At 43.8% G+C, this 15,871-nt stretch overlaps 3 non-coding genes across 3 annotated transcripts; all 3 read left to right on the forward strand.

Moving 5' to 3' along the window:
* The first annotated feature begins 1,244 nt into the window (after window positions 1–1,244).
* Trnat-ugu (transfer RNA threonine (anticodon UGU)) lies at window positions 1,245–1,319 on the forward strand. Its single transcript has one exon. It is a non-coding gene; the product is annotated as a tRNA-Thr (tRNA).
* A 365-nt stretch (window positions 1,320–1,684) lies between these two features.
* Window positions 1,685–1,759, forward strand: Trnat-ugu (transfer RNA threonine (anticodon UGU)). The gene has a single exon. It is a non-coding gene; the product is annotated as a tRNA-Thr (tRNA).
* Window positions 1,760–2,124: 365 nt separating this feature from the next.
* Trnat-ugu (transfer RNA threonine (anticodon UGU)) lies at window positions 2,125–2,199 on the forward strand. The gene has a single exon. It is a non-coding gene; the product is annotated as a tRNA-Thr (tRNA).
* The last annotated feature ends 13,672 nt before the right edge of the window (window positions 2,200–15,871 follow it).

Consider the following 15,871-nt stretch of genomic DNA (forward strand, 5'->3'; position numbering starts at 1 on the left):
CGCGCAATCACAGCTGGGGCACCGGAGCTGTGGTGGTACATTTTGTAGAAAGAACTCCGGAACAGCTGTATTTTGAACCAATTTTATTAAGGCACTGCAGGTTTCGCGACTTGAAGTCACATCATCGGGTTTTTATAAACATTAAAACATGGGAAACAAAATGGCGAGGAATATAGAAGGCCTAACGTTCATAGATAAAACCACAATATCCGTAGTCAGATGTAAACATGTAAAATGTTGGGCAATGGAATATATCCAATGCCATGCCATGTAACAATGACGCGGCAGCATGTCAGCTACACGGAGCCACCCACGTGAGCCACAGCGACCACCGCACCACTGCATGCACGGAGCGATGTGGTCAGCCCTTTCCTGGTTAAAATTTATTTTGCATAAATTTAAAAAATAAAAGGTCAAAACCTGTCTTTCTTTGCGATAAATAATAAACATTCCTACCAAAAATATTTCAAGCTGACCAGTTACGAAAATCGATGAATTTGTACACATGTGTGAACAAAGGATATATATAGTTGTATTTTCATTTTACTGAAATGAATGGTAGAGTTTCAAAGCAATGTCTGTGATGTATAAGAAAACACACGTATGAAATGATAATTAAATGGACACCCTAGCTACAAATAGGCGTTGATGTACTTCATTGGGGACATGTTGAAAATGTGTGCCCCGACCGGGACTCGAACCCGGGATCTCCTGCTTACATGGCAGACGCTCCATCCATCTGAGCCACCGCGGGCACAGATGATAGTGCGTCTGCAGGGACGTATCCCTAGCACGCTCCCCGTGAGATCCACATTCCCAGATGGATAGAGCGTCTGCCATGTAAGCAGGAGATCCCGGGTTCGAGTCCCGGTCGGGGCACACATTTTCAACATGTCCCCAATGAAGTACATCAACGCCTGTTTGTAGCTAGGGTGTCCATTTAATTATCATTTCATTTCTAGCAAAGCTGCATGGTCATCCACGGTAACTGTTCTTTCAGGAAAAGATACTACCGTCATATATAGTTAAAATATGGCTTCCCGGCCATTGACCTTCTTGTGTGAATGCACACGATATGCCCGAACTCGTACGGTACTTGGTAGATTAATCTGCCACGAGTAATGAGTATGATGGGCAAACATCTATTAGGCGCACTTCGAATGTAGTGGTGTGGACATGTTGGGAATGCGGATCTCACGGGGAGCGTGCAAGGGATAAGTCCCTGCAGACGCACTATCATCTGTGCCCGCGGTGGCTCAGATGGATAGAGCGTCTGCCATGTAAGCAGGAGATCCCGGGTTCGAGTCCCGGTCGGGGCACACATTTTCAACATGTCCCCAATGAAGTACATCAACGCCTGTTTGTAGCTAGGGTGTCCATTTAATTATCATTTCATTTCTAGCAAAGCTGCATGGTCATCCACGGTAACTGTTCTTTCAGGAAAAGATACTACCGTCATATATAGTTAAAATATGGCTTCCCGGCCATTGACCTTCTTGTGTGAATGCACACGATATGCCCGAACTCGTACGGTACTTGGTAGATTAATCTGCCACGAGTAATGAGTATGATGGGCAAACATCTATTAGGCGCACTTCGAATGTAGTGGTGTGGACATGTTGGGAATGCGGATCTCACGGGGAGCGTGCTAGGGATAAGTCCCTGCAGACGCACTATCATCTGTGCCCGCGGTGGCTCAGATGGATAGAGCGTCTGCCATGTAAGCAGGAGATCCCGGGTTCGAGTCCCGGTCGGGGCACACATTTTCAACATGTCCCCAATGAAGTACATCAACGCCTGTTTGTAGCTAGGGTGTCCATTTAATTATCATTTCATTTCTAGCAAAGCTGCATGGTCATCCACGGTAACTGTTCTTTCAGGAAAAGATACTACCGTCATATATAGTTAAAATATGGCTTCCCGGCCATTGACCTTCTTGTGTGAATGCACACGATATGCCCGAACTCGTACGGTACTTGGTAGATTAATCTGCCACGAGTAATGAGTATGATGGGCAAACATCTATTAGGCGCACTTCGAATGTAGTGGTGTGGACATGTTGGGAATGTGGATCTCACGGGGAGCGTGCTAGGGATAAGTCCCTGCAGACGCACTATCATCTGTGCCCGCGGTGGCTCAGATGGATAGAGCGTCTGCCATGTAAGCAGGAGATCCCGGGTTCGAGTCCCGGTCGGGGCACACATTTTCAACATGTCCCCAATGAAGTACATCAACGCCTGTTTGTAGCTAGGGTGTCCATTTAATTATCATTTCATTTCTAGCAAAGCTGCATGGTCATCCACGGTAACTGTTCTTTCAGGAAAAGATACTACCGTCATATATAGTTAAAACACACGTAGTTACTTCAGACATTCTTGGAATGGAGAATATAGTGATTAGATCTGATTTTCGTGAAATAAACGCACTGTACCACCTATAAACACATGTCACCAAATTCGATCACTCACAGCCTTCTATGTATCCGTCCCATGGACCGTAGTTCCTAAAGCATCTCACTACATGCTAGGTCTAGGCTTACACTGAAGAGTCAAAGAAACTGATATACCTGCCTAATATCGTATAGGGCCCCCGCAAGCACGCAGAAGTGCCGCAACACGATGTGGCGTGAACTCGATTAATGCCTGAAGTAGTGGTGGAGGGAACTGATGTTACGTATGAGGCGGAACTATTGGCCTCATGGAAAAAAGAGTGACCCGGCTGAGTCGCGAAATTTGACTCTTAGTCTGATCACGAGGTGTGTCCATTAACTGTACGCGTTGATCACGTAGGCTGACGTGAGGATCAATGAACTATACTTGACGGGATGTATCTGGAACATCTTAGGTGATTAGAAAGTTAGTACACAAGAATACACTTAAATATTTAGCTTTAATTCGGCATCACTGGCGAACGTCGACCTTGACTTTGTATAATAATATTTACAAGTGCAGTTATAGGCTGAACTGCGAATACTTCTTTACCATTATGATTACTTCACACATATAGATGAATTGTCAATGCATAAACTGTATGTGGCGCCTGGCTAGGTCGTAACTACTGACTTAGCTGAAGGCTATGCTAACTAGCGTCTCTGCAAATGAGATCTCTGAAGCTATAACGAGTGAACCATTCCTATTAAAGACGGCTGTAGAATTGGACAGTGCGCTAGCTTGTCTCGTAAGACCAGCCGAGTGGCGGTGCTCGGTATGCCAGCGTCGACAGTGGCGACTCGCGGGTCCGATGTGTACTGACGGACCGCGGCCGATTTGAAGCCTACAACCTAGCAAGTGTGGTGCCTTGCGGTGACACCACAACTGACACCATGAATCCTGCAGGGCTCTCCATACACCCGCAAGACTACGAGGGAATGGAGATCTCTTCTGAACAGCACGTTGCAACGCGTCACTGATAGGCTCAATAATGTTCATGTTTGGAGAGTTTGGTGACCAGGGCAAGTGTTTAAACTCCGCAGAGTGTTACTGCAGCCACTCTGTAGTAATTCTGGACGTATGGGGTGTCGCATTTTCCTGCTGGAATTGCTCGAGTCCGTCGGAATGCTTGATGGACATGAATGGATGCAGGTGATCAGACAGGATGCTTACGAACGTGTCACCTGTCACAGTCGTATCTAGACATATCAGGGGTCCCATATCACTCCAACTGCACACGCCCCACACCATTACAGAGCCTTCACCAGCTTGGACAGTCTCCTGCTGACACACAGGGACCATGGATTCATGAGGTTGTCTCCATACCCGTACGCGTCCATCCTCTCGATACAATTTCAAACGAGACTCGTCGGACCAGGCAACATGTTTCCAGTCATCAACGGTTCACTGTCGGTATTAACAGGCTCAGGTGAGGCGTAAAGCTTTGTGTCGTGGAGCCCTCAAGGGTACACGAGTGGGCCTTCGGCGAAGCCAATATTGATGATGTTTCATTGTATGGTTCGCCCAGCACTCAAATCTGCAGCAATTTGCGGAAGGGTTACAATTCTGTCATTTTGAATGATTCTCTTCGCTCGTCGTTGGTCCTGTTCTTGCTGACAAGGGAACCTCCCCATCGCACCCCCCTCAGATTTAGTTATAAGTTGGCACAGTGGATAGGCCTTGAAAAACTGAACAAAGATCAATCGAGAAAACAGGAAGACGTTGTGTGGAACTATGAAAAAATAAGCAAAACATACAAACTGAGTAGTCCCTGTGCAACATAAGCAACATCAAGGAGAGCTTAAGCGCAGTATCGCCGTGGTCCCATGGTTAGTGTGAGCAGCTACGGAGCGAGAGGTCCTTGGTTCAAATCTTCCCTCGAGGGAAACATTTACTTTCTTTATTTCCGCAAAGTTATGATCTGTCCGTTCGTTCATTGACGTCACTGTTCACTGTAATAAGTTTAGTGTCTGTGTTCTGCGACCGCACCGCAAAACCGTGCGATTAGTAGATGAAAGGACGTGCCTCTCCAATGGGAACCGAAAACATTTGATCGGAAGGTCATAGATCAACCGATTCCTCCACAGGAAAACACGTCTGAAATATTCTATACGACACTGGTGATGGCATGTGCGTCACATGACAGGAATTTGTTGTCGACCCACCTAACTTGTACACTTGGCGAATGGGTAAAAAGATTCTTCTACCTTGCCCGATTTAGGTTTTCTTGTGGATGTGACAATCACTCCCAAAAAACCGATGAAAACATAAAAGTTTGTCACATAAACTGAAAATAAAAAAATTAAACTTTTCACTCGAGAGGAGACTTGAACCCTGGACCTTTCTTTCCGCAGCTGCTCACGCTAACTACGGGACCACGGCTCTTCGGTGCTTATATTATCCTTGACGTTGCCTATCTTCCGCATGGACTACTCAGTTTATATATTTTGCTCATTTTTTCATAGTTCCACACAACTTCTTCCTGTTTTCTCGATCGATGTGTGTTCAGTTTTTCAAGGCCTATCCACTGTGCCAACTTATAACTAAATCTGAGGGGGGTGCGATGGGGAGGTTCCCTTGTGAGTATTTTTCCGGCCGCAGCGATGTCGGAAATTTGATGTTTTACCGGATTCATTATATTCGCGGTACACTCGTGAAATGGTCCTACGGGAAAATCCCCACATCGTCGTTACCTCGGAGAAGCTTTGTCCCATAACATCAAGTTCAAACTCACTTAAATCTTGATAACCTGCGATTGTAGCGTCAGTAACCGATCTAACAACTACGCCAGACACTTATTGTCTTATACAGGCGTTGCTGACCACAGCGCCGTATTCTGCCTGTCTACATATCTCTGTATTTGAATACGCGTGCCTATACCAGTTTCCTAGACGCTTCACCGGTGACATTATGTTTTTAACTACGAGCGTTGGGCCTTCCACATTCACCACCATATTGTCTACCAAATTGTAATGATTGTAGGGACAAGTTTTCCCTCGTCCAACTTTTTATTCATGAGTATTTGCATGAGAAGGTTGGGCATTTTATGTTCTTCGCTGTGTTGTTTACCATATTTTAATGTTTACAAGCACCTGATCATGTGGCTACAAGCCACGAATGCCGTATTATCTTAATAAAATTGGCTTAAAATGCAATTTTTTGCTAAAATTGTATAACTGAGAACATGCCGGCCGGGGCCACAGTGGAACAAACTGTGTAGTGGCGTAAGCCAGGACAGCACGGATAACATTCAGTCTTACATTATCATGTTGAAAGATAATGTCACGGAAACCTAGGCGATAAGGCCTAGCCGCCGGCCTTTATATGTCAGAAATTTAGGGTGTCCATAAATTATCTTTACAACTTAAGACTTTAATGCCTTTAAAACTATACTAGTTATTACCAAATGATTTTCAATATGTGATAAACTCATTAAGCTTTGATTCCTCACTCATACAAATCAATGTTCATACACATGAATGTGTGCTCCCTTAGTGGCACGTATAATGTCTAGCCGGAATTCCATTTCTCACCATTCAAGATCTCCACGGTGACATGAACGCCTCGAAGTCCTGTAGGTCTCTAATCTTGGTTCGGTACACCAGATCCATTACAAGTCCCCACAGGCGGAAGTCTAATGGTGTGAGGTCAGAGGATGTGGCGAACTTCGATTTGCATCACCTTTTTCAATCCACCTATCCGGAAACATTTCATGTACAGAATGAGATTTTCACTCTGCAGCGGAGTGTGCGCTGATATGAAACTTCCTGGCAGATTAAAACTGTGTGCCCGACCGAGACTCGAACTCGGGACCTATGCCTTTCGCGGGCAAGTGCTCTACCAACTGAGCTACCGAAGCACGACTCACGCCCGGTACTCACAGCTTTACTTCTGCCAGTACCTCGTCTCCTACCTTCCAAACTTTACAGAAGCTCTCCTGCGAACCATGCAGAACTAGCACTCCTGAAAGAAAGGATATTGCGGAGACATGGCTTAGCCACAGTCTGGGGGATGTTTCCAGAATGAGATTTTCCCCTCTGCAGCGGAGTATGCGCTGATATGAAACTTCCTGGCAGATTAAAACTGTGTGCCCGACCGAGACTCGAACTCGGGACCGAGTTCGAGTCTCGGTCGGGCACACAGTTTTAATCTGCCAGGAAGTTTCATATCATGTACAAACTGAAGAACTTTTAGGGATAAGTCGGGTGGTGCCCCATCCTGCTGAAATATGACACCAGACTGCAGGTGTTCCAATTGTGGCACAGCAAACTCTTGTAACATGTACAGGTAAACGCCACCGTTCACGACAGACTCGATGAAAAGGAATGGGCCAATGATGCAATTGTGCATCCGTCAGCACCAAACATTGACCTTGGGTCTGTCTCTTTCCACTTCAGTTGTAACTGGAGGATGCTGTGAACCCCATATACGAACGTTATGATGATTCATTTTGCCGGATGCATGAAATGTTGCCTCACTGGAGAAACAAATGTTTTCCTAAAAGTCATTGTTTGCCTCTCATAGTTTTAGTTTAATTTTTAGTTTTAGTTATGTCATCTTCTGTACATCATTTTCCCGATTATTTTATCGATATGATGTGGAACAACTGAGATTACAAGATATATATACACACATGAATGGTACTAATATTAATATTACTAAAATTTTTAGTTCTACACATGCAACTACATTTAAAGGTACATTTTTTTTACCATTTCTGAAACAGAAACTCGACCATGGAGTAGAAGGAGTTGTCCAAAAGAAATGATTTTAAGCTAGATTTAAAACTTGAGCTGCTACCTGCCAGACACTTTATGTTGTTGGGCAAATGATCAAAGATTTTTGTTGCTGAATAATGTTCTTTTTTTTGAGCAACTGACAGCTTCAATAACGGATAGGAACGGTCAGTTTTCCCTCTAGAGTTGTACGTGTGAACATCACTGTTCTTCGCGAACTGAGATGGATTATTTGTAACGAATTTCATTAGCGAATATATGTACTCTGATGGTGCAATTAAAATACCGAACTCTCTGAAAAGGTGCCTACATGACGTTCCTTGGGTAAACACCACTAAATATTCTCACTGCTCTCTTTTGTGCAACCAGTAGTTTATGTCTAAGTGGTGAGTTACCTCAGAAAACTATTCCATAAGACATTATTGAATGGAAATATGCAAAGTAAGTTGGGAGGCTGATCTGTTTACTACTAAGAGTAGCGATTATACGAAGAGCGAAAGAAGCTGAACTTAGTTGTTTGATAAGATCAGTAACATGCTTCTTCCAGTTCAAGTTGTCATCAATGTGAACATCCAAAAATTTGGAGAAATCTACCCTGTTAACTGAGCCCTGTTCATATGCTACATCAATTGTCGGCATGACTCGATTCGGTGTACAGAACTGGATATAGAGAGTTTTTTCAAAATTAAGGGAGAGTCCATTTTCTGAGAACCACTTAATTCTTAATTCTTTGAAAGACGTCCTTAACAATATCTTCAGCTGCTTATTCTGGAATGGGATTTATAATAACACTCGTGTCATCTGCAAATAGTACTAGTTCCGCTTGCTGAACGTTAAGTGGGAGGTCATTCACATGAATAAGGAACAGCAGACTGTTTGCGCTGTGGTTCGTCAGTAGGCTCTAATGCGGGAAGACGCTGCACCTTATGTGGGCATAGCCGTAACATCTTATGCAAGTGATTGTGCAGTTTTGATCATCTGATTTCCAACGCTCAGGCCGCCACACGCACCGATTTTGTCGGACAACTTGGAAACATCTGCCGTACATTTTCCACTTCGGTGTCTGAAACAGATGGGCGACCCGCCCCCTCTTTATGGAGAACACTACTTGTTTCCACAAATGACATATGGCAAGCCCGAATAGTTGGCCGGGACGATGGTTGTCTTCCATACCGTGTTTGAAAGTTTCGTTGAACTGGGGCGTAGGACGTCATCTGTATGAACCAGATCACATTTCATCATGTTTTCAGCTTTAGCTTCAATTCACAAGTTCGTCGTCTGTAACGTAAAAACTCTTCATGAGTTGGAAACCATTTATTAATATCTAGTATTTAAACTTAAGTTGTAAAAATTTATGGACACTGTATAAGTGGCGCTGTCCAAATTACAGGCTACGCGAACTACACACGATCTTCTTATGTATCTGTTACCAGCAAAGTGTCAAACCAAGGCACTGTATAGAATGCCTACGCAATACATAGCACGCTTAGAACTTACTGATAAGGGGTTTAATTTACTTTGAATTTGATACTTCTTCCAGGAACTGTACGTAATTCGGAGGTATTTATAAAATTTTAAATGGATGCAGCAAAGTATATGAAACCTACCTACAGTTTGGGACTAGAAAAGAATCACATGGAAGGTTGTCCTTTGAATGATCACATTTATTTACAATGCATATGATAGCACAAAATAAAATACAATAATCGCTAAATATCTCCGAACGTAAGAGGTTGTTGAACGAAAAGAAGCCTTTTTTAAATTTTAACCACAAATTGACACGACTAAACTTTTAATTCTTGCTGCCCCAAGGAGCCTGCCGTTGTGACCGAGCGGTTCTAGGCGCTTCAGTCTGGAACTACGCGACCGTTACGGTCGCAGGTTCGAATCCGGCGTCGGGCATGGATGTATGTGCTGTCCTTAGGCTAGTTAGTTTTAAGTAGTTCTAAGTTCTAGGGGACAGATGACCTCAGATGTTAAGTCCCATAGTGCTCAGAGCCATATGAACCATTTTTGCCCCAAGGAATCAGTGCCAGCAACAAACAAAAAATAAATCATAATAAAATCTCTCTTAAACAATAATCAAAGAAAGATAAGTCTTGCACAATCTTCTTAAACAGTCACAGTCTCTAAGTTAAGAGCTAGGATTTTACTAAACATCCAAGCACGGCAGAACTGACAAGTTTTCTTGCATCCATAGAACGGATACAATGACAAATTAGGTTCAAGCAAGGAATAGTGAGTTATAATTAAAAATGGAAATCTAAAGAGATGGCAATGAGAATGGAAATTACATTAAAATTTAATTACAACATCGTTCACATATGAACCTTAAGGCAGAAACACCAGAAGGGAAAGGCGATACTTAAAGAACGCAAGCCGCCAAGGTGAAAAGTTCCACTACAGCAATAGCAGACACGGCACAAAGACAGCCAGAAGTAACGTGCAGGGGCACAACAGCAACAGGCCCGCGCGCCCGGCAGTCGCCGAAGAGTCGACCTCGCGCTCGCAAGAGGCGCTGCTATCAAACACCACATATGTGAGATATAGGCTACAGAAATACATATTACGTGAACAACGAACGCCACCTTTTTAAGAGATCACGGCTACAAGTAAGTATAAGCTCAAAAAATCCATCATAAAATAAGGACTGGGCGGGGTGGCCGAGCGATTCTAGGCGCTACAGTCTGGAAACAGTCTGGAACCGCGCGACCGCTACGGTCGCAGTTTCGAATTCTGCCTCGGACATGGATGTGTGTGATGTCCTTAGGTTAGTTAGGTTTAAGTAGTTCTAAGTTCTAGGGGACTGATGACCTCAGAAGTTAAGTCCCATAGTGTTCAGAGCCATTTGAACCATTTTGAACCAAAATAAGGTAGTATATACTACTCTCAAAAACTGCCTAAAAGAAATATCACTTAAACCACTTGTAACAGAGTATGAAAATACAATAATTAACGGCCGGCCGAAGTGGCCAAGCGGTTCTAGGCGGTTCAGTCCGGAACCGCGCGACCGCTACGGTCGCAGGTTCGAATCCTGCCTCGGGCATGTATGTTTGTGATGTCCTTACGTTAGTTAGGTTTAAGTAGTTCTAAGTTCTAGGGGACTGATGACCTCAGACGTTGAGTCCCATAGTGCTCAGAGCCATTTGAACCATTTTTTGAATAATTAACGATGCCCCAAATAAGTTGTGTAAACTTTAGACTAAAATTGCACGGCCAGATGGCTACTTGAATCAAACAGATAGAACGAATCGATAATTAAGCTACCCCTCCAATGGAATACTTAGTGCCGCTCGGGATTAGCCGAGCGGTCTCAGGCGCTGCAGTCATGGACTGCGCGGCTGGTCCCGGCGGAGGTTCGAGTCCTCCCTTGGGCATGGGTGTGTGTGTTTGTCCTTAGGATAATTTAATTTAAGGAGTGTGTAAGCTTAGGGACTGATGACGTTAGCAGTTAAGTTCCATAAGATTTCACACACATTTTTGGAATACTTAGTGACTAGGCATTACAAATTGTGTTTCCTTGAATGAGTCCTTATGCTTGACAACCATCTAGAATCTATTTTCCAAACACACATATTAATACAGGGAATTCCACTTAAAATAATTAAAAGATCAAATTACAAACCTTACGAAACGTATAAAAACTCAAACTCAGTGAACAGGAATTATGCCACACGGTTCATGACCAAGCGAAACTACTGCGAGCGTCCTCACGAACTTTACCAATTTCAGGGAAAGGGACTCTAATTGTAGATCCTTTTCCAACTAACTAGAACATTTTTTCGGAGTGTACTTTCATTTTCTTCGCCTGAGACTCTAGTTTCTTCGTCGAGTCTTGCCAAAAAATAATGTTTTTTTGTTATTCACGCAAAAAGTGCATGTAGCATGCGTACCAAATTCTTCTTTCCCTACTTGGGTTGTATAAGCGAGACGGGCTGAAGCTGACAGTCATGGCCTCTCTGAATTTTTTAACTATAATAATATTTAAATTATATTTGTTTCATACCTTGCCTTAAACGTAACGGCATTCTATTACAAGAGGCGTTGAGTAGTTAATGAAGCACGTTTTTTTCTGTGAAAGCGGATTGGTCTTATTCAGGATTCTCTTCTGGATACAAAACTCTATTTTGCAACCTAGTTTCTGTTCAGTGCGACGATACCACGCCATCTTACTGGAGAGCCTGTATGCCCACATGGTACCGCTCTAGGCTGGTCGACGTGGGTGCCAATGTCTTGGTGTATCAGTACTCTCCACATAATGGGCGTACTGCTTCCCACTGTGTTTCCTTCATTAGTAGGATGGATGAGGAAGACAAGTCCAATGAAGATTTGTGAGCTCCTCCCGGGTGCGTTGACTTGCGTGAGGCTTTGAATAGGCACAGAGGAGGAGAATTTCACCTCGAATGAGAGCGTCCGCCTGTTCCAACATTGCAGGAGTCACAGCCGTATGCAGCCGGACGGCACGCGTGAGATTGGACGGGTTTGCGCGACGTTGTTGCGGTGATGACAGAAGCCTCGTCCAGCGACTCACCAGACTCTGCCAGATTTCCAGAGACGTTCGGCAGACACCTATGGATATCTGCAATGCCCTGGTTTCCGCCAAAATAGACTCATTTTGAATGCTACGTTTAAGGCCATTACCTACTGGAACTGCATGAAACTACAGAGGCTGAAGCGGGAGTATTCCACGAAGTCCCACAACAAAATTCCCCTTTTTTCAGCCGAAATTGGCCGAGAAAAAAATGTATAGCATTGCTTATTGAACGCCCCTCGTGTCTAGCCAAAGTATAAAATAAGACATGTTTCATAACGTACCTAATGAATGCAATATCGAGGATATTCATCCCAATTGTCAATCGTATGATTATTGCCACAACATGTTTCAATATTGTCGCATTTGCAAGTGCTTAAAAAATTTTATGCCAGTAACCCTCGAAACACCTTGAAAACAAGCTACTGCACGGGTGCATTGTCACATTGTCAACTCAAACCATAAAACCTGAAATATCAAAAGCCGGTTCATCAACCGTTCCCGAGGTACAGCTGTAACAATCACACGATTGACAACAGGTCTGAACATCATCAATATTGCTTGAATAACAGTTGTATAATGGCTTCACATCAGCTACCTAATGATCTTCGGAATTCTGTATATTGATAGGTATTCCATGACATGTTTGATTTCACATTTTTTCAGTAACATATAAGAATGCACAGAGTGTTATTTCGCTAAATGCTATGGCCGTATATATATATCTACATATATACTCCGCTAGCCACCAAGCTGTGTGTGGAGGAGGGCACAATTCGCGCCAAAATCATATCCCCCCCCCCCCCCTCCCCGTCTGTACCAGTCGCGATCGCACGAGGGTAAAACGACTGTCTGAATGCTCTAATTTCCCTTATCTTTGAATGGTAATCATTGCGCGATTTGAAAGCTGGTGGTAATAAAATATGCTCTACATCCTCGGCGAAGATCGGATTTCGGAATTTAGTTTCGGTTTAGCGCGTCGTCTATCTGCAAGTGTGTCCCACTTCAAACTTTCTATGAGATTTGTATCGCTCTCGCGATGGCTAAATGTACCAGTCACGAATGTTACCGCTCTTCTTTGGACCTTCTCAATCTCTTGGACGAGGCCTAACTGGTGAGGGTCCCATACAGACGAACAATACGCTAAGATTGGACGAACTAACATATTGTAAGCAATTTACTTTCTTGAAGGACTGCATCGCTTCAGGATTCTACCAACAAACCGCAATCTAGAGTTCGCCTTGCCCGATACTTGTGTAATCTGATCATTCCAGCCGGCCGTCAGCCTGTATTCTGTACTCATTACACTGCTCATTCCAATCACCAGATCCTGTAATTCTTCGTCACTCTCGCTCAGTGTCATCATCGAATCTTACCAATGATATCCTTTCACCCTGATTTTTAATCCCAGTCTTGAATTTTTCTTTTATTTCCGCCACTGCTTCTTCGATGTATGTATTGAACAGTAGAGGGGTGACAGACAGCATTCCCTGTTTTACACTGTTTCTAATCCGAGCTCTTCGTTCCTTGTCTTCTATTCCTTTTGTTCTCTCTTCTCTCTTGTACTGCCGGCCGCGGTGGTCTCGCGGTTCTAGGCGCGCAGTCCGGAACCGTGCGACTGCTACGGTCGCAGGTTCGAATCCTGCCTCGGGCATGGCTGTGTGTGATGTCCTTAGGTTAGTTAGGTTTAAGTAGTTCTAAGTTCTAGGGGACTGATGATCACAGCAGTTGAGTCCCATAGTGCTCAGAGCCATTTGAACCATTTTTTGATCATTCCATTTGAAATCATTTCGAATAGTAATATCCAGATACTTGACGGATGTTACCGCTTCCAAAGACTTACTTTATACTCGTACATTAATGGGGATTTTCGCCTTGTTATACGCAATAGGTTACACTTACTAATATTACACCACGCATTTATTTTCTGCAAATCCTCATTGATTTGTTCACAACTTGCGTGTAACACTACTTTCCTGTAGACTACAGCATCATCGGCAACAGTCTAATGCCGCTGTCAATACCATCAACCAGATCGTTTATGTAAATCGTAAAAAGCAGCGGACCTATTACGGTGCCCTGGGGCACACCTGAATTGACGCTTCTTTCTGTTGAAGTCACGCCATTCGGGACGACATACTGCTGTCTGTTAGAAAACTTTCTATCCAACTGCATATGTCATCGGATAGACCGAAAGCGCTCACTTTTTGGAGCAAGCGACAGTGCGGTACTGAGTTGAACGCCTTTCGAAAGTCGAGAAACATGGCATCAACCTGGGAGCCGGTATCTAGAGCCTGTTGTATATCATGCACAAAGAGGGCCATTTGTGTCTCGCATGACCGCTGTTTCCTAATACCGTGCTGTTTTCTGCAGATGAGCTTCTCAGAGTCTAGAAAGGTCATTATGTCTGGACACAAAATATGTTCCATGATTCTACAACAAATCGATGTCAGTGAAATTCGCCGGTAATTATTTGCATCCGATTTTGTACCCTTTTTATAGATTGCTACGACCTGGGCCTTCTTCCAGTCGCATGTGTGATGATAATAAATGCAATCTGGCAATTTTAATTCTCGACTGTTCTTCCACTCACGGCTACGTCCATCGTGATGTTGTACCAGAACCGGGACTCGTCTGAAAACACAACGCGGTGTCACTCCCGTCTCCAGTGTCACCACTGAGCGCACAACTTTCGGTGCACCTCTTTTGTGCTGTGGCGTCATGGAAAGCCGCAACAATTGTTGCTATGCTGACCGCTCATGGCACTCCAGACATCGTCGTACTCTCCGTGTGGTTACTTATATTGCTGCAAATAACACCATTTCTTAATTCGAGCTACTTGACGTGGCAGTACGACCATTGAAGCTCGAACGAACAACATGACTGTTTTCTTCACGGCGCTAGTCGTGTGGTGCGGTTTATATCCTGAACGGCATGGAGTCTGGCGCTTTTTAATCCACTGACTTCATATTCGCGTGACGATTCCGGCTAATGTGGGCGTCAGTATTGCGGGAAGATAAGCTGAAGTCTCGGTCGATTACCATCCCGCCACCGTCGCACCGTCATATTCCGACACGAGCTAGTACGCGTTACTTCTTCTTACACGATCTTCTCACACACGAAACCAAAATTTAATTACGGTTTCTCCTACATTGCTCATACATATTGGGTGGTTGTAATTAAAGTGCAGCCTCTCACAGAGTTCCAGTGTGGGCTGTAATTACAGCACGGTAGCGAAGCGTGGTAGATATTCTAATGCGTTAAAACGGAACTTATTTACACTGGAAAAAATATTAGTTCCAATTTTGGCCACCAGGTGCAAATCTGACGTTGTGATGAAAGAAAGACATAGAAACGTTTCCGTATGTAATGGACTAGGAACGTTCGCAGAAAAGATCAAACAAGTGAGAAAGGTATAATGTTGATTATATTATTAACAACCACTTACACAGCTTGTTGAATAATGAGCAACAGGGACGTCGACGAGATGCTGTACAGCACCAGATTTGCACATGTTGGCCAAAATTGGGTTCAAATGGTTCAAATGGCTCTGAGCACTGTGGGACTTAACTTCTAAGGTCATCAGTCCCCTAGAACTTAGAACTACTTAAACCTAACTAACCTAAGGACATCACACACATCCATGCCCGAGGCAGGATTCGAACCTGCGACCGTAGCGGTCGCGCGGTTCCAGACTGTAGCGCCTTTAACCGCTTGGCCACCACGGCCGACCCAAAATTGGGACTATTTTTTTTTCAGCATAAATCGGTTCCGCATTGGCGCATTAGCATATCTATCAAATTTCGCTTGCACTCTAATTATAATCACCCGCAACTTCGTGCGAGTGCACTGAAATGCAATCATTTTCATTTCCAGCAGTTAATATGACATTTGTTGCGTACCGCTTTCATGGTATTGAAGTTTTAATGGCCAGACGTGTACATAGCTATTGCAGTTCTGCCATAGCATTTGAAAAAGTACTCAACGGAGAACGAAAGCAAAGCAAATCTTTCTTAGTTTTAGATCTTTTCTTATACCCTAAATTTCATACGTTACCTTTCTCATGTGCGCTGAAAGACTGATATGATGTTACGACCATTGCCTTGCGTTGTCTAACTTTTCAGTACGCTGACGGAGATTGTATTGGCAAAAATATTCTCATGTTTTGTTAAGTG

Source organism: Schistocerca nitens, chromosome 5 (genome assembly GCF_023898315.1).
Source record: "Schistocerca nitens isolate TAMUIC-IGC-003100 chromosome 5, iqSchNite1.1, whole genome shotgun sequence".
Taxonomy (NCBI): domain Eukaryota; kingdom Metazoa; phylum Arthropoda; class Insecta; order Orthoptera; family Acrididae; genus Schistocerca; species Schistocerca nitens.